Source organism: Erpetoichthys calabaricus, chromosome 15 (genome assembly GCF_900747795.2).
Source record: "Erpetoichthys calabaricus chromosome 15, fErpCal1.3, whole genome shotgun sequence".
Lineage (NCBI taxonomy): Eukaryota > Metazoa > Chordata > Cladistia > Polypteriformes > Polypteridae > Erpetoichthys > Erpetoichthys calabaricus.
Window position 1 is genome coordinate 80,524,732 of NC_041408.2, and position 23,955 is coordinate 80,548,686.

Sequence of the window (23,955 nt, forward strand, 5' to 3'; positions counted from 1 at the left end):
TTTGAATATTCCAATTCAATTCAGCTTGTGGAGGTTATAAGAGCCTCCATAGACTAAGCGCTAATATACAGGCAAACATTTCACTTAACTTACATAACTAGCAAATGGCTCTTACAGAGAGATATTAGAAAAAAAAAAAACACACCTGTGAACAAATTTGCATTTTCCAAAGTTGGATTCACAGTTTGAACAACTTCACTTGGGCATTGGAGGTAAAGACCTTAGACCAGCTAACACCAAATGAATGAAGAACCCAAGAACTTATGCGCCAGCCCCAAGTTCATGTCCATGTTAGGTTTTTACCATCTTTTGATTTCAGTGTCTGGGAACTACAGGTTCTCCAAACTGTCCTTCCTCTCATACCCTGAAGAGGTGTGTTAGGGTCACTGGAGACTTCAAATGTACCCATGTGTGGATATGCTTTAGTATAATCACGTGTACAATACAGAACATATCATAGAGTCGAAACTCTCACTGCTGTACAGAAAACACCACTATACACATATCAGCCATTTTTAATATAGTCTTGTTCATTATGACATCTTGCAGGGACAATAAAGTAAGAACTTGCACTGTACTCTGTAAGTAAGTGGGCGCTGATGGACAGGTGTCCTGTCCAGCACTTTTTCCTTGGCTTCATCATCTGCCTGAGACACCTCCAATCAATTTGCTTATTGTGCAAACAGAAGTGTGGAAGATGCTCTGCTTGTTATCTTACATCTCGTCCTTCAACATCTGCAATAAGATGCTGCAGATGTTCTATCAGACGGTTGTGGCGAGCGCCCTCTTCTACACGGTGGTGTGCTGGGGAGGCAGCAGAAAGAAAAAGGACGCCTCACGCCTGGACAAACTGGTGAGGAAGGCAGGCTCTATTGTAGGCACGGAGCTGGACAGTTTGACATCTGTGGCAGAGCGACGGGCGCTGAGCAGGCTACTGTCAATCATGGAGAATCCACTGAACAGGATCATCTCCAGACAGAGCAGCAGCTTCAGCGACAGACTGCTGTCACCGTCCTGCTCCACTGACAGACTGAGGAAATCGTTCCTCCCCCGCACTATGCGACTCTTCAATTCCACCCGGGTTTGGGCGGGGTGGATGGATTTTAACATTACATAGATAGATAGATAGATAGATAGATAGATAGATAGATAGATAGATACTTTATTAATCCCAAGGGGAAATTCACAAACATTATACAAAGTTATTGTCTGTTATACCTGCATTGTTATCACTCTTTAATATTTTCTTTATTAGTATGCTGCTGCTGGAGTATGTGAATTTCCCCTTGGGATTAATAAAGTATCTATCTACAGTTAGGTCCATAAATATTTGGACAGAGACAACTCTTTTTCTAATTTTGGTTCTGTACATTACCACAATGAATTTTAAATGAACACCTCACGCCTGGACAAACTGGTGAGGAAGGCAGGCTTTATTGTAGGCCACATCTGTGGCGGAGCGATGGGCGCTGAGCAGACTCCTGTCAATCATGGAGAATCCACTGCATCCACTGAACAGGATCATCTCTAGACAGAGGAGCTGCTTCAGCGACAGACTGCTGTCACCGTCCTGCTCCACTGACAGACTGAGGAGATCGTTCCTCCCCATACTATGCGACTCTTCAATTCCACCCGGGGGGTAAACGTTAACATTATTCAAAGTTATTGTCTGTTTTTACCTGCATTTTTATTACTCTTTAATTTAATATTGTTTTTTGTATCAGTATGCTGCTGCTGGAGTATGTGAATTTCCCATTGGGATTAATAAAGTATCTGTCTATCAAATCTATACCTTTCTTGATCAGCCTGGTTCATATGTCAGAGCACTATTTGTGGATTTTTCTTCAGCGTTCAATACTATACAGCACAGGTGTCGAACTCCCGGCCTGGAGGACCGCAGTGGCTGCAGGTTTTCATTCTAACCCTTTTCTTAATCAGTGCCCAGTTTTCTCTGCTAATTAACTCCTTTTCCCTTCATTTTAATAACCCAGTTTTTAAGGATTCCGGCCTCTGAATTGATTCGTTTCTTCATTAAATGGCAGCCAAACAGAAATGAGACATGAAACGAGCCAACAGATGACCAGCTAAACTGGAACATCAAACTCCAACCAGTTTCTTAATGAGAAGCCAATTCTTGCTGTTAATTAAACCCGTTACTTAATTCCATAGCTTGCTGCTGCTCTCATTCTGCTACAGCAGACATTTCCCAAAGTGTTGATTTTCTGTTTTTGATTATTGACCAGAGAAATCAACCTTACTGAGACCCTCACCTTTGTTTATGTTCAGATAATGTGGTTAGCTGATCACCTGTTTGCTCGTTTTATGTCTCATTATTGTTTGGCTGCTAATTAAGGAAACAGAAAGAACTAAGGGGTCTGAGTCGAGTTAATTAAATCTAAGGCAAAAGAAGTTAATTAGCAGGAAAAAACGGTCACTAATTAAGAAGTTGGTTAGAATGAAAACCTGCAGTCATTGCGGCCCTCCAGGACTGGAGTGTGACACCCCTGCTATACAGCCTCATATACTGATTGGGAAATTAAACAGTATGAATGTAAACCCATTTATTACACTATGGATTCAGAACTTTCTTTTAAACCGTTCACAGACAGTTAAAGTTCAGGACACTTTTTCAATAGTCATTCATTCAAACACAGGAAGTCCACAGGGGTGTGTGTCTTATCACCATTACTGTTTACTCTGTACACAAGTGATCTGAGACAGAACAGTGACCACTGCTCCATTATCAAGTATGTAGATGACACCATGCTCATAGGACGCATATCTGGGGAGGATGAAAGCCACCATCTAAATCAAGTGGACTGGATGGTAAACTGGTACAATAACAACTCTCTCACTCTGAATGTACAAAAGACAAAAGAAATAATATTTATTTTTAATAGAAAGAAATCTGTATGTTCACCTATTGTCGTTCTGGGAGAGGAGGTATAAATAGTGACTGAATATAAATACTTATGAACTTACCTAGATAACAATCTTAACTGGAATACAAATACAAAAAATTATTTTCTAAATGCAACCAGCGCTTATTTCTCCTCCATAAACTCAAACTATTTAAAGTAGACAAGGACCTCATGTTGTCCTTCTATCACAGTCTGATCCAGTCTGTGATCACTTTCAGTTTCATTGCCTGGTTTAATAGTCGGACAAACCAAAGCTCAAAAAAGCTCCAGCAGATTACGAAGTATGCAGCTAAAGTTATTGGGGCTGATGTAGATTATTTGACCAGTGTGTGTCAGAGGGCAACGTTAAAGAAACTGGAAATCATCTCAACTGATGACAGTCATCCATTACATGTAGAACTAAAGTTCAGTAAATCAGGAAGGACAGTCACTTTGAAAACCCACACAAATCGCTCCAGAAACTCCTTTCTTCCTAGTGCCATACGACTTTTCAATTAGAAATATCGGAGATAATGATTAAGGTTTTGATATATATCCTGTAACCTTTTTTCTTTTTTTTTTGGTGTAAATATGTATTATCTAACTGCCTTACCTTAACCTTTCTTGTTGTCTGTTTTATTTCATTCTGTTCGTTATTAGATTCAACTGAGAAGGCAAATTTCATGTTTTCTTGTGTAAACATGACTAAATAAAGAAACCTTAAACCTCACAAGCATACCCCCCCACCCACCACCACCATCAGGAGCCTAAACTGGTGAAGGTTTTTTATGCTACGATTTAGTTGTAGAGTAACAGTGGTTTAGGACCTGTGATGACCCAATCCAGATCTGCAGTTTACATGATCTCCCAGTGTGCACTATGATTTCCTGTACTTCTAAGTTTACCCTAAAAGGTTACGGCTGTATCATGTGTGTTTGTAGTAACATGTCCTCTTACAGACTGCATTCCAATCAAGGCTGGTTCCTACTTTGCACCCTATGCTACCAGATGTACAGAACAGGGAAGGTTGATCCTGAAAAATGGATGGACAAATGAATTGAAGCTACAGTCGAAACCTCTGGCATTCTCCTTGTAAGGCATTGTATGCTTCACATTTGAGACTAGTACTAGGGTGTTGTACTGTGTTAGCCATTATGAATGTAGAGAAAAGCCAAGCAAAATGACACCTTTTATTGGCTAACTAAAAAGATTACAATATGCAAGCTTTCGAGGCAACTCAGGCCCCTTCTTCAGGCAAAATCACATCTTGCCTGAAGAAGGGGCCTGAGTTGCCTCGAAAGCTTGCATATTGTAATCTTTTTAGTTAGCCAATAAAAGGTGTCATTTTGCTTGGCTTTTCTCTACATTTGAGACTATAACATCTTACCGTCAGCCCGACTCCTGTGTTTTCCTAACGTGCTAGATGGAGTAGGTGATGCAGCCGTGAGCTCCCCAGCATCTGGAGCCAGTAACTCAATCAGCCAGCCCAGGAAGAGGAGGAGGATGAATTATTGAACAGGTGCACATTCATTTTTTATAGGTAAAGGTAATTGTATTTCAATTCTTCTCATTTCATGATTATATTTTTTTTAATTCTAATTACAAAATTATTTAATAGTCTAGAAGTCTGAATACCATTCTTTTTAACAACGCATCCACCCACCAGACTACATGTAGTATGGTAGCTCAGTGGTTCTTCGTGCCATCCTGGAAGCTCTAGAGACTGGAGTTTGACTTGTCTATAATAATGTGTCCCATCTCCTGGTACGAAGTTGTAAGTCTGTTTTAGTGGCTAAACTTTGTATTATACTGGCACTATGTCCATTGTTTGTTACAGATTTCAGGGCTGAGGTCGACTTTTGTCAAAAGGAGGAGTTGACGATGGTAATCAACTGTAAACGGTGACAAAACCAACCATTACGTTTTAGTTGGACTCTCGTTGCTTGAAGGAAAGTTAGCTTCATTGGTTTTGACTGAGATTTCCTGAGTTCCTGTGAGTAGCAAGGCACAAACAATGGCAAAAATGGCACTGACATCTGGCAAGAGATCAAAGCGGATGTGGATGGATGGATGTTAATCCATTGTTGTTCAGAGAACTGTTTTTTGTAAAAAATATTCAGCCATCAAAGAGTTAATACTGCTTAGATGGGCTTGTGCACTCTGCTACCATATATTGGAAAATTCAGGTTCTGACAATGAATGAATGGATGGATGCTTGGATGGCTGTTCTTTATTAGCTAAAATCCCATTAAAATCTCATAAAGCAGTCCTTGTGATCGGAGGACTTCCAACAAGGGTTGAAAAGTTCAAGGTTGGCCCCGCAAAATGACCCCAAAAACAGCAGGCAGATTACTATTAGTGGCCTAATGTCCATCCTTCCATATTCTTACCCAACCTAACAACCTTTCTCATTTTAAGGACCAGCAGAGTTTCCCCTCTAGTATTAAGGCAGGAACTAAGCATGGGAAAGGTAGAGACATAGACTCCCAGACTCTACCAACAAGTAGTCTAACCTGCATGTCTTTAAGATGTGGGGGTAAAAACTAAAGTACCTGGACAAAAACCTGCATTAACACAAGGAGAACACAGAGAGTGGCTCAAAACCCAGGTGCCTGAAGCTGGGCAGCAGTAGTGCTATTCTCTGTGCCAGCATGCCATCCCCTAAAAAATATCTACTCAATTTAAGGATGTGAATGCCACAGTCAGTTTTAGCAGAATAAGATGAAAGGCTGGCACCTAGTGGGTTAAACACATATAGTCAAACAGGTTTATTACTATGTTCACAGGGAGTTGAACAATGTCCTGGCAGTAGTGGGACTAAGGGAAGAACCAGCTCTACACAGGGTGCCAGTTGAACCTGTGATGTGCACTAAATACATAATACTGTATTGGACAAGTGATGAGCAGTGCCTGGTTGTCTCCACACATACCACTTAGAATTAAGGCCAACTCCCGCATGGAGTTTGCTAAAAGACACCTGAAGGACTCTGAGATGGTGAGAAATAAGATTCTCTGGTCTGATGAGACCAAGATAGAACTTTTTGGCCTTAATTCTAAGCGGTATGTGTGGAGACAACCAGGCACTACTCATCACTTGTCCAATACAGTCCCCACAGTGAAGCATGGCGGTGGCAGCATCATGCTGTGGGGGTGTTTTTCAGCTGCAGGGACAGGACGATTGGTTGCAATCGAGGGAAAGATGAATGCGGCCAAGTACAGGGATATCCTGGACAAAAACCTTCTCCAGAGTGTTAAGGACCTCAGACTGGGCCGAAGGTTTACCTTCCAACAAGACAATGACCCTAAGCACACAGCTAAAATAACGAAGGAGTGGCTTCACAACAACTCTGTGACTGTTCTTGAATGGCCCAGCCAGAGCCCTGACTTAAACCCAATTGAGCATCTCTGGAGAGATCTAAAAATGGCTGTCCACCAACGTTTACCATCCAACCTGACAGAACTGGAGAGGATCTGCAAGGAGGAATGGCAGAGGATCCCCAAATCCAGGTGTGAAAAACTTGTTGCATCTTTCCCAAGAAGACTCATGGCTGTATTAGCTCAAAGGGTGCTTTTACTAAATACTGAGCAAAGGGTCTGAATACTTAGGACAATGTGATATTTCAGTTTTTCTTTTTTGATAAATCTGCAACAATTTCAAAAATTCTTTTTTTTGTCTGTCAATATGGGGTGCTGTGTGTACATTAATGAGGGAAAAAATTAATTTAAACGATTTTAGCAAATGGCTGCAATATGACAAAGAGTGAAAAATTGAAGGGGGTCTGAATACTTTCCGTACCCACTGTATGTTAAGAAGTAGCAGTAACCACTGCACAACCATGCCTCCCACATAAAAATTTCAAAAATGCTACAAATCAGGACATAACACTTCATCTCTAAAATTAAGTGCTGGGGAAGTTGAAGACTCCTTTCTATTCATCCTCATCATTTCTCCACACTCAGAAGTAATACACAAAAGCAGAAATGCCCTTAGAGATCCGTATTACAACTCCACCCTGGAGGGGCAGCAACTTGTCAACTGAAGGTCTCCAAAACATATCCTGGGGTCCCAACATAGAAGTAACACCCCAAATTCTACCCCAGAGGTGCTGTTTGATGCAAAGTGCCTGACAAGCCAGGTGATTGAGCTGTGGTGGTCCTACTCTTGCTTTGGTCCCAGACATCTTGTCATCCTCCTCATCTTATTTTATCCTTACAATGGGCCCCAATGCTAGCTGGGATAGGCCTCCAGCAGCCCCCATGACACTGCACTGGATTAAGCAGGTTAGAAAATTACATGACAATGTCAAATGCTGGTTGACACATTGTCAGGTTCTTCAGCTCAAAAGACTGCCTGCAATAAACTCTGTGAGCCATTTAATTCCCTCTTTAAAGTAAAAGAAGGAATGTCAAATGTAAAGAAAATAGAAACCAGGAGCACCCTTCCTGAAGTGTCATTTACTTCTAATAAGTTAAGGTTCAAAAGACAGCCATGTTTTGAACCCTTCAGAATAACATTCTGTTAATTTACTTTCAGACTTAAATACTGACAGCTACGTGCTTGTCCTTAGTTGAAAATACATCTGATGGAAAGATCAGGTTGGGGCATGTTAAACATGCAGCCTCTTCAAAGCTGTCATCACCGGCACACAGACTAAAATTCAATAGTATTTTTTAAAAACTCAATCATGATCTGCGTTATTACCAACCATTATTAATCGGACCGATGTCATCCAGTTCAGATTCATGGGGCCCAGAGGCCAACCCAGGACAGAAAACCAGTCCATCACATGGTTTTCAGTATGGTGTGTGAACACCCATCCATTTTATAAGCCTGCTTATCCCAAAACAAGGTCATGGAAATGATGTCTGTCATATTCACGTAACCCCAAGCAAGCAGACATATACTTGGATAGGACAGCAGTTCATGTCCACACTGGAACCATTTATAGCTGTGCCATATCCTAACATGCATGTCTTTGGGACTTGAAGAAATAACATGGAGGAAGATCACTTGGATGTGAGACAGCAAACAAACCTGGGTCCTTAAACCTATGAGGCAGCAGCATTAACCATTGTGGTATGGTGCCCTCCATCCGTCTATTCATTTACAAACCTAATAATCCAGTTCAGAGTCACAGAATGCTGGTACCTTGCTACCTATCTTAACAGTACTGGCATAAAGCAGGAATCAACCCCAGATAGGATGCCAGTCCACTATGACACCCTGCAAATTTTAAATGTTCACATATCCATCTATTTGTTTTACAAACACATTTATACCTTTTAAGTGCTACAGGAAACAAAGGCTTATTCATGAAGAGTCTGTACAAGGAAGGAAGCAAATGTAGATGGGCCTCCAGTCCCTTAAGTAGAAGCACCCTCAGAGACGCATGTAAAATTAGTCTGGGCCAACTACAAGTCACCAATAACATGCACATCTTTAGGATTTGGAGGAGACAGAAGGAAATCTACACAGACCTAGTGAGAGCACTGACTTGACCAGGATTTGAACCCAGGCTGATGACCACTATGTCACCATATATAGATCTGTTTTATAAATATGCTTATTCCAGTATTTGGTCTTGGTAATTCACGGAACATCCAAGCAGCATCAGACACAAGACAGGACCAGTAGTTAAAGTAGATAAAAACAACAGGTAGTACTCTGTTGTTCTGGCTAATACTTCTTCTTCTTTCAGCTGCTCCCATTAGGGGTCACCACAGTGGATCATCTTCTTCCATATCTTTCTGTCCTCTGCATCTTGTTTGGTTACACCCATCACCTGCTTCTCCTCTCTCACCACATCCATAAACCTTCGCTTAGGCCTTCCTCTTTTCCTCTTCCCTGGCAGCTCTATCGTTAACATCCTTTTCCCACCTCCAGCTCTGTCTCCTGCTTTCTGGTCACTGCCACCGTCTCCAACCCATATAACATAGCTGGTCTTACTACCGTCCTATAGACCTTCCCTTTCACTCTTGCTGATACCCGTCTGTCACAAATCACTCCTGACACTCTTCTCCACTCACTCCACCCTGCCTGCACTCTCTTCTTCACTTCTCTTCCACAATCCCCATTACTCTGTACTGTTGATCCCAAGTATTTAAACTTCTCTACCTTCGCCAACTCTACTCCCTGCATCCTCACCATTCCACTGACCTCCCTCTCATTTACTCACATGTATTCTGTCTTGTTCCTACTGACCTTCATTCCTCTCCTCTCCTCTCCTCTCCAGAGCATATCTCCACCTCTCCAGGGTCTCCTCAACCTGCCCCCTACTATCACTACAAATCACAATGGATTGTTTTTTTTTTTCTAATACTACGTAAACAAATTTATGGACCTTGGGGACCTACAGGGGTTCTTGGAAGTCCAAAAGTGGGCTGATATAGAAAAAATATTTCAGGCACTGGATGGATCCCCTTTGAATTGCAAAAGCTTGGTCTAAGGACAGATTGTTTTTCTTAACAGAAGGAGGAAGTTCTGGTGAGCAGCACTGGACAGGACCCAGCCATGGATGGAATGCCAGTCTATAAAAAACACACAGATGCACACATCTAAACCTATACATTCTAGGACAACTTATAGTTCTCTATCAAAGATGAATATATAAATATGCATATATTTATAATTTGGAGGAGACTGAAGAAAATCCACAAGGACTTAGAAAGAGTGGGAAGGTAGTGGACAGTTTTGCTGACTGGTGTGTGCTGAATCAGCTGTAGGTCAGCACCAGTAAAACTAAAGAACTGGTGGTGGAGTTACAAAGATCACAATCTCCAGTTACTCCCTTGTCTTTGACGGATGTGGATGTAGAGTTCATTCAGGAATACAAGTATCTGGAGGTGTATGTGGACAGTAAGCTAGACTGGCCATATATAAGTAGGGTCAAAGTAGGATGTATTTCCTATGAAGACTCAGATGTTTTAGGGTCTGCAGAACTATGCTGCTGATGTTTTATGAGTGTCTAGTTGCCAGTGCTGTTTTTTTCGCTGTAGTGTGCTGGGGGACAACATGAAAGTGGTGGACATTAGGAGGCTAAACAAACTAATTCAGAAATCTGTCTCTTTGGTAGGAGAGACACAGCTTGGGAACTGTGGCAGATCAGAGAATGTTGTCTAGACTTCAATTTAGTATTGAAAATGCTAATCACCCACTTCAGAGGATGTAGACTGACTAGCATAAAGTGATCCTCTGAACGTCACAGGAAACCCTGCCTCCCCACAGCCATCAGAACCTATAACTTCTCTTCCGGTCAATCATCCAACACTATAAGCTGTTTCCATTTTCTCTAATGGATATCCCAGTACATTTTCAACTATTTAGATATGCAATAACTTGTCTGTTCTTCTCATGTGAATAATGTTTTTTTTCAGAATGTGCAATATTTTCACTGAATGTGCAATATTATTATGTGAAATACTTCAAGCTCAGTATGCAATTACTGTCTAGTATACTAGGGATTTTGTAAAATACTCACATGCGTGAGTTTTATTTTTAATAAATTTGCAAAAACCTCAAGTAAACTTTTTTCATGTTGTCATTATGGGGTGTTGTGTGTAGAATTCTGAGGAAAAAAAATGAATTTAATCCATTTTGGAATAAGGCTGTAACATAACAAAATGTGGAAAAAGTGATGCGCTGTAAATACTTTCCAGATGCACTGTATATATATTAGCGCTACTTCCTCGCAATTAGGAGACCTGGGTTCACTCCCTGGGTCCTCCCTGCGTGGAGTTTGCATGTTCTCCTTGTGTCTGTGTGGGTTTCCTCCCACAGTACAAAGACATGCAGGTTAGGTGGCTTGGCAATTCTAAATTGCCCTAGTGTGTGCTTGGTGTGTGTGTGTGTGTGTGTGTGTGTGTGTGTGTGTCCTGCAGTGGGTTGGCACCCTGCCCAGGATTGGTTCCTGCCTTGTGCCCTGTGTTGGCTGGGATTGGCTGCAGCAGACCCCCGTGACCCTGTGTTCGGATTCAGCAGGTTGGATAATGGCAAGTAAGCAGTAGTAATGATGAATATGCTTGTATGCCATTTGAAAGAAGTGACAACAATAATCATTGACCTGTCCAGTAAGGTTTAACAAGTCAACTCAACTTTATTTGTCATCCCACCATATACAAAATACGCAGAAAGACAAAACGATGTTTATCTGAGTAGATAAATGGCACCTGTGGTGTAGAATGACATCTCACCCAAGCCTGGCTCCTGTTGGGATAGCCTGTCTCTCCCCAGGCCATTACTACAAATAGTGGACTCAATCGGTGTGGACAGGATGGGTGATTTTGTGTGAACTGAAGAGATGTGGAGGGTTTGTCTGAAATAATATGAAATGAATACAGTAGAAAATAATGAAATTCATTTCCACCATCGGGTTAAATACAAATGCACATAACTTGCCTAAAATATGTTACCTAATAATACCCAATACCTAATTGTGAATTTCCCCTTGGGATTAATAAAGTATCTATCTAATAAATATTTGTCTTTTTATAACTGTGTTTTCCTAAACTGAGCTGAGTGACAGGATGTCAACTAATAATAATACAGTAATAATAAAAATAATAATAATTACATTTATATAGCACTTTTCTAGACCCTCAAACGTTACATAGACAGTGGGGAACCACTTTATTCACCACCAATGCGCAGCATCCACATGAATGACACAACGGCTACCATTCTTGTGCCACTACACATTTAGATAGTAAAGAGGTGAGAAAGATAATTAGCCAGTAAGGGAGAGGGGATGATTAGGGAGCCAGAATGACACGGCAGACAATATAGCCATGACACTGGGAAACACCTGACACTTTCTGAAAGATGTGCAAGGCCCTTTTATGACCATGAAGAGTCAGAACTTCGGTTCTATATCTCATCCAAAGGGCAGCGGCAATTTTTAGAGCTCAGCATCCCTGTCACTGCAATGGGGCATTGGGATCCACAAACAGACCTCAAGATAAGCAACCCCTGCTGACCTCACCATGCATCACGTCTTCCAGTAGAAACCCAAGCTTCCCAGTTTCATCTCCTATCCTACTAGTGGCCATGTCCAAACATGTTTAGCTTCAAGAGGATTACTTATGCTGAGGTACAGGTGTCATACCATTTTTTAACAGTTAGTAATACTCCAACATGTGTGCCCATTACTTTGCAGCTATACCGTATGGCACCCCTAGAGATAACAATGACAGACAGACACTTAGCTTGTATGTGTCTGGTTTGTGGTGCAGATTAAAGAAGGAGAGTGGAAGTTCAATCCCAAGTGGGAATGAATCATGGTAGGAAATAAAACATAACTCAATATCAGTTCAAATAAGTGGGCATACTAAAGACAGTAAATTGAATATAGGGGGGAGAGTGTAAAAATGATTAAAATATAAGCTAGTTAATTCCATTGATGCCACCTACCCTCTAATCACAAATAAAAATGGCAGCTGCCCCAGCTCCTGATGTTTTTCTTAAACTCGACAAGTCCGGTTTGCAGTTAGGGTTAAAGCATGAGTGCTGGAGGAAGCATGGCCTTTGCTGAAATGGGCGTAATAAGGTTCAACCCGCGAGTGCGTTACGTTCCAACGATGCCACTTTGCTCCCACAACTACCACCCACACATATGGATGCTAGCAGGTCGAGTTACTCTCTTGTCCAGTTTGTGACGTTTGGCCCCTATAAGTTACAGGGATGGCTGCACTCTTCCGACCTGTAATAACAATGTCAGCCACCTGACCCCGGTGCGGGACGGCAGAACGTTCAACTTTCGCCCGTTACTTTCTAGCGTGGACACTGTCACCGTTCCCTGGAGAACCTGTGAGTCCTGTCCATACGAGTGTTAGAGGATCGGGGTTCGATCGATGGAAAACTCAATCAACAAAACGTTAGCACTAAAAATGAGGAGTTAATAAGAAATGATAGCTTTAAAAGCATTCCTGCTTTCACAATCGCGAACCGTATGAAAGGATTACATACAAAAGTCGGATGATAAACAGTTAACAATCGCCTTATTAATAAGCAGCGAATCCAGCCATGGAGGAGCGCTTAGCTGTTATACATATGCCGCATATTAATGTGGACCTCCTGAGGTGAGCCAGCCCTCCTTTGAAAATACAGTAAATACTCAGGTCCACAAAGGTGCTGAAAAAATCACTTTTGGTTAAGGATAATATAATAAATATAGAGCTAAGGCAAACAAAATATAATATAGCATAAGTTACGTAAGGCAACAGTAAACATCTGTTCATTACGGTCTGGGAGGATGATTTATCCAAGGTGAAGATGTCGTCTCCTCCTCAACCGTTGCTTCCACACAGCAAAAACGGTACTTGATAGAAAACAAGCAAACCAGCGCATTAAAAGAGCTTGAAGTGTCAGGAGCTCCGTGCAAAGAGTGTGAAGTGTAAACACACGCACTTGCACGCGCACGCGCGCACACACACCTGGAATTTCAAGGATCCGCAGCAACAGCAGTAGGCGAACCCAGTCTTCTCAAACAAAGCCCGGCTTGTCGCTCCGATGTCCTCTCTGTATCCTTGCGTTTGTTTATCGAAAGCGCAATTGAAGGTAATAAGAGAATAAAGACACAGATGATAATGATGATGATTGTCGTTATCCTCCTCCTCCTCCTCTCATTTCTCCCGCAGTCAAGCGCCGCTTAAAGAGACAGGCCCCCTTCAGGAGCGCTTAGCCAGCCAATCCCGTTGTCTCTATTAGAATGCAATTATGCAGGAAGGGCGCAATTAATTTTCCCTTAACCGCGACATGCCGCTCGCTGGCTGTCCCGCTGAGACGCTCTTTTCTGGTGTTATTTGTAAACACGAGACGTGTTTCTGCAGGGCGGGTTGTGTTTATTCGGGTGTCCTTTCACTGATATTTGGAAGGTCGAGTGATTTTTCACTCTCAAATGGCTGTTCCTTTTGGTAAGAAATAAAATGTGGAAATGTGTTGTTTCTGGAAGCCTGAGCTGCCGATACTTACAGTCACAGCAAGAAATCAGAAAGGTCCACATTCAGACATGTAAGACCAAGATCTGAAACATGAGATCAACATCAGAACCAGAGACCTTGAAGCACAAGCACAAACCAAGATCAGACAACTCACCATTCAGACTTGATGCAAAAAAATATCCAGACACAGCCCAGAATAGACACCTCACTTCCCAGACAAGAAAAACAGTAAATGTCAGTCCTAGATGAAGACAAAGTTCTCAAACAAAGTCCAGATCAAGAACAATTCCACCTACACTTCAGAACTGGTAATCCATCTGAAGTTAAGCGTGTTTGGGACTGGCCAGTACTTGGGAAGACCAACCAGGAAAAGCTTGGGCTGCTGTTGGAAGATGTATTGGTGAAGCCATCACGGGGTCTGTGTGTGGATCCCAATGCCTCAATGCAATGATGGGGACACCGTGCTGTCCTTCGGATGAGATGTAAAACTGAGGTCCTAGCTCTCTGAGGTCATCTTTGAAAGAGTCAGGTGTTGCCCAATATCAGGCTAAATTTCCAACCAGTCTGGTCATTTTGGCCCACTAATCACCCCCTGTTCCTTATTATCTGACCAACTCTGACACAATAGCTAGTGGGTGGTGAGTGTACTGGCGCAAGAACAGCTGATGTATTATCCAGGCAGATGCTGTACATTAGTGGTGGCTGAAGTTGTTCCCGCAGTCTTTGAGTAGCTAGAAGAGCACTATATGCATGTAATATTATTATTATTATTATTATTATTATTATTATTTTTATTCTACACTTTGAGACCCAGAGAAGACACCATAAGACTAAGATCAAAGCCAATGCGGGACAACTTGGGACCCAAACCATAACTAATAGGAGACACCTTGGATCCAGCACCAAGACAAAGATCAGACACTTCACCCCAAGAATATACACCTTTATGAACAGACCCAAACCAAGACCAAAAAGTATGAGAACTAATCCATTGCCAGGAGCTTTTGAATCCAGCCTGAGATTCATATCAAACACATCAGGGCAAAGCTCAGACATAAGAGGACCAAGATGAAGTCTGGCTAACTCTTAACCCTAAACCAAAACCAGGAACCTTGAAGGCCTGACCCAGTCTAACATCAGTCACATTGACACCTAAAACAAGAATAAATACTAACAGAGCCAGATCCAGACTAGACACCTTGGTACTGTTATGTCACCTGTAAGCTTGTACAGAAAGGAGAAAACAACTAGCAAATGAACAACAGTACACCCACAACTGAGATATCAAGAACTATTTAAACATGCTAACAAAGTTCAAGGCAGATGACAATTCATGTCAAGGAACACGCAATATTCTAATATTTGCTTACTTTTCACTCTCCTTGGGCTAATTCAAATTGTGGATGCCTGTCACAAAGCTCCACTTAATATCCCAGCACTTAAAATCCACCAGGAAGAGGAGGAGACATTCCTTTAGTATAGCTGGATTGGCAGGAGCTGGCAAAGCAGTAGCCAGTAAAGCAATTGGAAGCACATGTTTGGAGAAATGCTTGGTAAAGCAGTGTGGAAACTGCAATTTGCATCTCCTTTCACTCCAAACTTGTGAAAATTAGCAAGCATTTGCACCTTAAACTTTGCTGCCTCACGGCTCCAGGCTTAGCCACTATCTTTGTGAGGGCTGGCATATCTCTCTGTGACTCCCATGTTTTTCCTTAGGTACCTTGAACCTCCTCAATACAACCCACAGATGAGCATATTGGATTCATTGGTGATTCCAAACTGGACCATTGTGAGTGTGCCTGGCAATGGACGGATACCCCTTCCGAGATTGATTCCTGACTTGCACTGCTTAACAAGAGAGGGTTCAGTAAATAATAGGTTGGATGGACAAATTAGCAGCATATTTTCTATGTTGGGCATTCCAGTAATTAGTTGAATGAGCTTAATCTGAATTTAAGGTATTCATTAACCTCCTGGAGCTCTCTCAATATCACGAGGCACAGCACCTGATGCTACACACACATTCAACACCTGCACGTTAAATTGTCTTTTTTGCCCTCTGGCAGATTGCAGTGTTCATCCGAGTGGTGTGTCTCAGGTGTTGGCAGCTCATGAAGAATCCTCGCCAATCTGTTCTCAATAGATGACTGACAAGGAAGTGCCACGCTTGGTGAGCCTGACAGGAGGTGGCCTGCCAGTGACTGCACATACACACACACAGATATGAGGGGGAGCAGCTGCACCAAACAGAGAGGCTAATTTCTGTGGAAGTTCTCTTCTCATTAATAAGATGCAGTTAATCCTCTGTTGACGTTGCCATGTCTTTGGTATGTAATACACACATTTTTAACCAGGGAAACCTTTTCTGCAAAATGTGGTTAGATAGTAGTGTTCTCTGCGGTGGGTTGGCACCCTGCCCAGGATTGGTTCCCTGCCTTGTGCCCTGTGTTGGCTGGGATTGGCTCCAGCAGACCCCCGTGACCCTGTGTTCGGATTCAGCGGGTTGGAAAATGGATGGATGGATGGATAGTAGTGTTCTGGTCCTGCCCTCTTACTGCATCTGCGTGGTCCTCCATTTCCACCTCCATTTGTTTGCGTATTACTATTCCCTCTTTTTCTCATTCCATCACATTCATTTAATAAGAAGTGGATTTCTGTCGGTTTTATGAGCAGTCAGCACACAAAAAATGATTCTCGGAGAATAATAATAATAATAATACATTTTATTTATATAGCGCCTTTCCCATGCTCAAGGCACTAATGTTGCTATTACTCAGCTAACTTAACTTGAATCTCAAAACGAGTCAGTTTTAAGGCCTTGCATATTCATTTATAGTACAACTGAATTAAATTTCATGGGTATCACATTAAAAAGTATAATTTATATCGAAACTGTATGAATGAATTTCATCGCTTTAATTAACAGCACTATGCACAGAAATTATTTCCAGTGTATATTGCCATTACCAATTACCATAGGTTTCACTTGACTCAAATTGATGTTTTAAGCTTTAAAAAATTATTTTTGGGACATTTGCCATGGCAGCACATTGCTAGCGCTGCTGCCTCGCAGTAAGGAGACCTGGGGGTTCTCTTCCTGGGTCCTCCCTGCGTGGAGTTTGCATGTTCTCCCCGTGTTTCCTCCCACAGTCCAAAGACATGCAGGTTAGATGCATTGGCAATCTGAAATTGTGCTTGGTGTGTGTGTGTGTGTGTGTGTGCGCCCTTTGGTGGGTTGGCACCCTGTCCAGGGTTTGTTCCTGCCTTGTGCCCTGTGTTGGCTGGGATTGGCTCCAGCATACCCCCGTGACCCTGTGTTAGGATATAGCGGGTTGGATAATGACTGACTGACATTTGCCATTATACAGCTACTGTACTTTAAATAGATTCAACCGAAACTGAGCATTTTTATAGGAATCAGGTATCTGCTTCAAGTACAATTGCTATAATTTGTCGGAATGTCATAATAGTTTGGTTAATTTATGTTTATGAAAATGAAAAAGCAAATTTCATTGGCATAGAACCACCACCACCAGTCATGTCATACAGCAATCCTGCTAGATCAGCATTGACGGAGCTTAAGGGGTGGCCAATGAATGCACTGTGTTACTAAAATAAGTCTCAAACACATAAACAACATTTTTCCTGGATTTTCTAAGTCCACTGTTAATAATATGTTAATAATCAACGAATATGCTGCATGGTGACACACTGCTGCTGTTATTAAGGAGCCCAAGGGTCGTACCCTGGGTCGGCCCTACATGGAGTTTGCATGTGAGTTTCCCTGTACAGTCCAAAAGACATGCAGGTTAGAACATTAGAACACTCTGGATGAGAACAGGCCATTCAGCCCAACAAAGCTCGCCAGTCCTATCCACTTATTTCTTCCAAAAAAACATCAAGTCGAGTTTTGAAAGTCCCCAAAGTCTTACTGTCTACCAAACCACTTGGTAGCTTATTCCAAGTGTCTATCGTTCTTTGTGTAAAGAAAAACTTCCTAATGTTTGTGTGAAATTTACCCTTAACAGGTTTTCAATTGTGTCCCCGTGTTCTTGATGAAGTAATTTTAAAATAACAGTCTCGATACACTGGACTAATTCCCTTCATAATTCTAAACACTTCAATCATGTCACCTCTTAATCTTCTTTTGCTTAAACTGTAAAGGCTCAGCTCTTTTAATTTTTCCTCATACGTCATCCCCTGTACCCCTGGAATCAGCCTAGTTGCTCTTCTCTGGACCTTCTCTTATGCTGCTATGTCCTTTTTGTAGCCTGGAGACCAAAACTGCACCCAGGACTCCAGATGAGTGTGTGCGTGTGTGTGTGTGTGTGTGTGTGCATATTCACCCTTCGATAAGCTGGTGCCCTGTCCAGGGGTTCTTCCTGTCTGTGCCAGTTGCTTTTTTACCATGATGGGAAATGGGTGAATTTAGGAGATGGATGGATGGATTACCCAATACCATAATCTGTCCTGCTCAAAGCCACTTTCTTCTGCATGTCACCTGTCCTTAAAAGAGTCTGGGAAATATTCTGTTCAACTTCAATTACAGATTAATTTATTGTTTCAGATTTAGCTTGATTGGCTCCAGCAGATCCCCGCGACCCTCTAGTTAGGATATAGCGGGTTGGATAATGGATGGATGGATAGATTTAGCTTGAGAGAGGTTATTTCAACTTGTATATGTTGTCTACAATATTTTCATCTTTTACACATCCAGTAGCTGCTCCTGTTGGCAAAACTGATTCCAAGCAGTTAGCACGAGCTATTCAAACGGCAGCACACACGCCTAGTGCTCATGCCTACCTGCACAAAGAGCCACTTGGCAGTCTCAGCAAATCTCTGTGATAGATAGATAGATAGATAGATAGATAGATAGATAGATAGATAGATAGATAGATAGATAGATAGATAGATAGATAGATAGATAGATAGATAGATAGATAGATACTTTATTAATCCCGATGGGAAATTCACATTCTTCAGCAGCAGCATACTAATACAATAAATAATATTAAATTAAAGAATGATAATAATGCAGGTGAAAAACAGACAATAACTATGTATAATGTTAAATGTTAACGTTTACCCCCCCGGGTGGAATTAAAGAGTCGCATAGTTTGGGGGAGGAACGATCTCCTCAATCTGTCAGTGGAGCAGGACAGTGACAGCAGTCTGTCGCTGAAGCTGCTCTTCTGTCTGGAGATGACATTATTTAGTGGATGCAGTGGATTCTCCATAATTGATAGGAGCCTGCTGAGCGCCCTTCGCTCTGCCACAGATGTTAAAGGGGTCTGGGCCTCCTAAAATCCACCACCAGCTCCTTGGTTTTGCTGGTGTTCAGGTGTAGGTGGTTTGAGTCGGACCATTTAACAAAGTCATTGATTATTATTATTATTATTATTATTATTATTATTGATTATTGATACGTCACACTCATCCTGTTACAAAATATCTATAACACAAAGAACGTAATATCTGCCTTTTTGATAAAGCAAATAAATAACAGAAAACACTCTAACTATCAAATAATTTAACTAAGTCCCCAATGCACCTGAATGTTATGCTATGTGCACATTTTCTAACTTGTTAAAATAAGGAAGTTCACATTTTGACACAATTAAAATACACAGAGAAACAAAGCTAAAAAAGTGAACAATTTTTGCCATTTGAATACCATTGATGGTATTTTTTTTATACATTTTTATCTTTTTGAAGTTTTTAACGTGTTAATGTGATGTTTACTTCATATTGTAAATGTATATTATGAACAATTTAACATATTAATTAAAGTTAATTATTATTAACTTTATTATTAACATTATTCAAAGTTATTGTCTGTCTATATACCTGCATTGTTATCACTCTTTAATTTAATATTTTCTTTATCAGTATGCTGCTGCTGGAGTATGTGATTAATAAAGTATCTATCTATCTATCTATCTATCTATCTATCTATCTATCTATCTATCTATCTATCTATCTATCTATCTATCTATCTATCATATAGTGCCTTATCTATCTATCTATCTATCTATCTATCTATCTATCTATCTATCTATCTATCTATCTATCTATCTATCTATCTATCTATCTATCTATTTGGCATGGGATCTGAAGTAAATATGTAGCAGTACAGTTGAGACCCAAGAAAAGAATTATTTTAATGGTTTGTCTGAATCCCCCGGCCACCCAGACAAAATGTCAGACTCCGTCCATACAAATCAGGTGATTTTTTTTTAATATACATTTTCCAATGGGGAGAACAGAGGATAAGACAGAGTGGTATTTTTGGGGGATATTTTCCAGTATTTTTAAGCAGTTTTGGACTACAGCAAAAATGTCTTTTTAGCATAAGTTTAGTTAAGTTGAATTAAGGGGCCAACTTTTTTGCAAAGATATTGCAATCTTCACCCATTTATTTAATGTTGGAGAAAGAAAGACTGGAGATAACAGAACTTTAAGTGGTAAAGATTTGTGTGGTCATGATGGTGGCCTGGTTGCATTTGTCTTCAGTAATCTGGCACACTAACTGGACTCTAACTGGTTTTTCTCCTTGTGTTAATAATAACTTGGTGTATTTGGTAACTTGGCAATGTGTTTTAATAATGATGCGGTTATGATTATTAGCGATCTAGTTTAATTAAAATGTGAAAATAACATTTTTAAAAACAAAGTTTTCAGTTTAATTAATTGATCCGTAGTACGAGGGTGTTGTGCCGTGTTAGCCGTTATGAATGTAGTGAGAAGTCAAGCAAAATGACACCTTTTACTGCCTAATTAAAAAGATTACAATATGTTGGCTTTCGAGGCAACTCAGGCCCCTTCTTCAGGCAAGAGAGAGACTGGAGTCGCCTCGAAAACCTGCACATTGTAATCTGTTCAGTTCGCCAATAAAAGTTGTCATTTTGTTTGGCTTTTGACTGATCTAAAATTATCATGCAATGCAAGAGTATGCAATCAGCAAGTTTAAATTTTGTTAACATTCTGAGAATTTGGTTTAACATTCATAATTTGATTTAACAAAATTGTGATATGTTCAGAGTTATTAGTTTAATAATTCTGAGCAACTCAGATTAGTTACATTCAACTAATTCCTTCCACTCTGGTTAGCATAACTTTATTTGAATGGAGCTTAAATCATTTGATTCATGTAATGTGAAATCCTGGCATGTAATTGAATTAAGTTTCTCCAATGAATCATTTTTTTGAGTGACATGGTATCTCATGGAAAAATCAAGATCAATTGTTTTACAACTTTCAGTTTTATTTCTCTTCATCATCCTCTATATTATCTTCTGAAAACAGGAGCCACACTTATTAAGAAGCGTTTATTTCATTCTAATTGCGATGTCTAGGGTGATGTGATGTCTCTCTGTTTGCTTACTTATCTTTCTAATGTTTGACAACATTCTCATTTGCTTGTTGCTCATTTTTTTTTATTAAAATCAATAAAAATGAATTCCAAAAAGTGTGATTTGGTGGCCCAGTGGTTAGCATGTCTACCTTGCAGCTCCAGGAGTCTGGGTGCAAATAAACATTCCTGCATTCACATGCTCACACATTGAATCTGAGGCTGTTGGTACTGTATGTGACCTTCTATGTGAAGTTTTCAAGTTTTCCATGTGTTCACACAGGGGTTTTCTTTCATAGTTCAAAGCCATTGTGTTGTGTCAATTTACATTCATTTAATGGAAACACAATCCAGGGTTTTATTTAGAGTTCAGGGATTGTCGAATGAATCTATTCTTTGAGGAGGAGTGATAATTAGCAGAGCAAGTGATTCATATGGTTATCCTGGAGGTTTATATCCTTTACAGAATATTGGATTAATTGGTGATTCCAAACTGGACCATTGTGAGAGTGCCTGGTGCTTCCGAGATTGATTCCTGAAGTCATTCTTTGAAATCGATGGCTAGAAGCTGAAATCTAATTTGGCACACCATGGGTACGAGAGATTGAGCTCGATGACGGGCCAGCGCCCCATGCAGGGTTGACTCCTCTCTTGTGCCTGATGCTGCTCTGACTCTCCTTGTTTCCATATTGGATAATCTGGTTTATAAAAAGTATAACGGCTTTGGAGAAAAAAAAACCCCATGGAATTATAAAAACAACCAACCAATATTTCATATTGTGCCTTTCTATAGTGAACATCATGTCAAAGTGCTTTACAAGTACAACTTAATTGCATCAGATAAGTACTGAAGTTGTCATATTTAAGGACCACATTGTGCTCTCTTGGGTGGCATCCTGAATACATCCTGCCAGGAATGCCAATCTGGAGAAATTTGGAAATCCTTTCAGGAATGTACAAATGCATTAATGGTTGGGGAGAAGAGCCAGTTATGGCATACTCCCCATGCCGACTGATATTAGCAACCAGGGACAGCTGCATGCATTGTTCAGGCTCCAGCTGGGTGGCCAAGTTTAAGGATAATAAATTTTGGCAATGTACAATATGTAATCACTTTTTAGCATTGCACTTTATTACTTAGGCAACATCAGGCAACTCTCCTCTCATATACAGTATGTACTGTATATATGTGCTCAGTGATAGACTGACATCCCATACAGGGTTGGCACCTCTTTTGTGCCTGATGCAGCTCTGTCTCTACTTGTTTCTGTACTGGATAATCTGCTTTATAAAAAAAAGTTTAACTGGTTTGGAAAAAAAAAAACATGGAATTATTAAAAGAACAAACCTTTATTTCATATTGTGCCTTTCTATAGTGACCATCATGTTAAAGTGCATTAGAGGTACAATACAATAATTCTTTACATTTATATAGCGCCTTTCTCACTACTTAAAGAGCTCTCCGCACAGGGGAGGACCCGGGAAGTGAACTCACAATCTCCTTACTGCAAAGCAGCAGCACTACCACTGTGCCACCTGTGAGGATGAATACAATAGTCTTACATACTGTAAATATGTAGTTGTCATATTTGTGCTGTCTGATTATTCAATGAAAAGAATATCTACTGTCCAAGAGAGGGTGACAACCTGGTGTCCGTTGTCATTGTGCTGGCATGATGTAAAACTGTATTATTGTATATGCTTCAGTTGAATGGGCAAAAGTTTAATATAATCACAATATGGCTTTTCATCTTAATGTTTCTGTTGCGTGTAGTGTGGTATTTTTTGTTCTAATTATTCTGTATATGAAGTAAAGTGAGGCATGCTGGACTTGTAAGTAGTTCTTTACAGGAGTGCATAGAATCAAACTGAACTGACCGTAACTGACGCAGAATTAAAGTGGGCAAGCAAATAAATGGATGAATAGAATTGGCATCATCTGGTGGGGAATTACACATCAAATAGGAATTCAATACCATGTGTGATGGATGGCTGGCACGCTCAAAGAATGGAAGAATGGGGGAAAGGCAGCTACTTTTAGACACTGCCCCCACCAGGATGCCAGATGGCGATTTCCCTGCAGCATAACAGTGCCCCGGATTCCCACAGGGCACCATGGGATATGGAATTCGGCTTCACAGCTCTGCTGGGTACCGTGGGTGCCACTAGAGGACGCTGCAGGAAAACAGGGGAAATTTTGCTTCCTGTATACCCCGGAAGTACTCCCAAGGCACGGGGATGGAAGCCCAGAAGTACTTCCAGGCTGAAGAAAACTCAAGCCTTCCATTTGACCCATTTGACAGAAGCACTTCCGGGTCAAGGACTATTTGTAGGACTGTTGAAAACCCAGCAAACGAGCCGGAGTTGGGAGGTAGTTGGCAGAGCTTGCTGGGAGATGTGGAGGAGAGAATTATTATTATTATTATTATTATTAATTTTGTTGAGAATATTTATGGTATTTATTATATTACTTGCCTGTGTATGGTGGTTGGGGTGCTTAGAGGCACGAAGGAAAGACTTGAAAAACCTTCCTGTGCTTTTACCTGGTGTCTTGGACGTTTGTCTGTCGGGTTAGAGGAGTGACAGCGCCCTCTAGTGTCACACATGCAATACCATACAACCCAATAAGATTGACTGAACCTCTAATTTACATTTTATTTTACCATGAAATCATTCATTTCAAGGTTTAGCATATAAAACACAAAGGGCACCTACTGTCATCATCATGTCTGTCTGTCTGTCCACCTGAATACCATTGTGCATGAAACA

General features: G+C 40.8%; 1 protein-coding gene across 2 annotated transcripts in view; it reads right to left on the minus strand.

Annotated features, from left to right (window-relative positions):
* The window catches only part of dlk2 (delta-like 2 homolog (Drosophila)), a 90,934-nt gene extending 77,176 nt beyond the window's left edge, over positions 1-13,758 (minus strand). The window contains exon 1 of one of the 2 annotated variants that reach the window (XM_028820825.2): positions 13,329-13,758. The gene's annotated coding sequence lies outside the window, so the exon portion shown is untranslated. Of the gene's footprint in view, positions 1-13,136; positions 13,303-13,328 lie in introns of those variants that run through there. The other variant, XM_051919216.1, reaches the window with a different exon arrangement.
* Between the last annotated feature and the right edge of the window lie 10,197 nt (positions 13,759-23,955).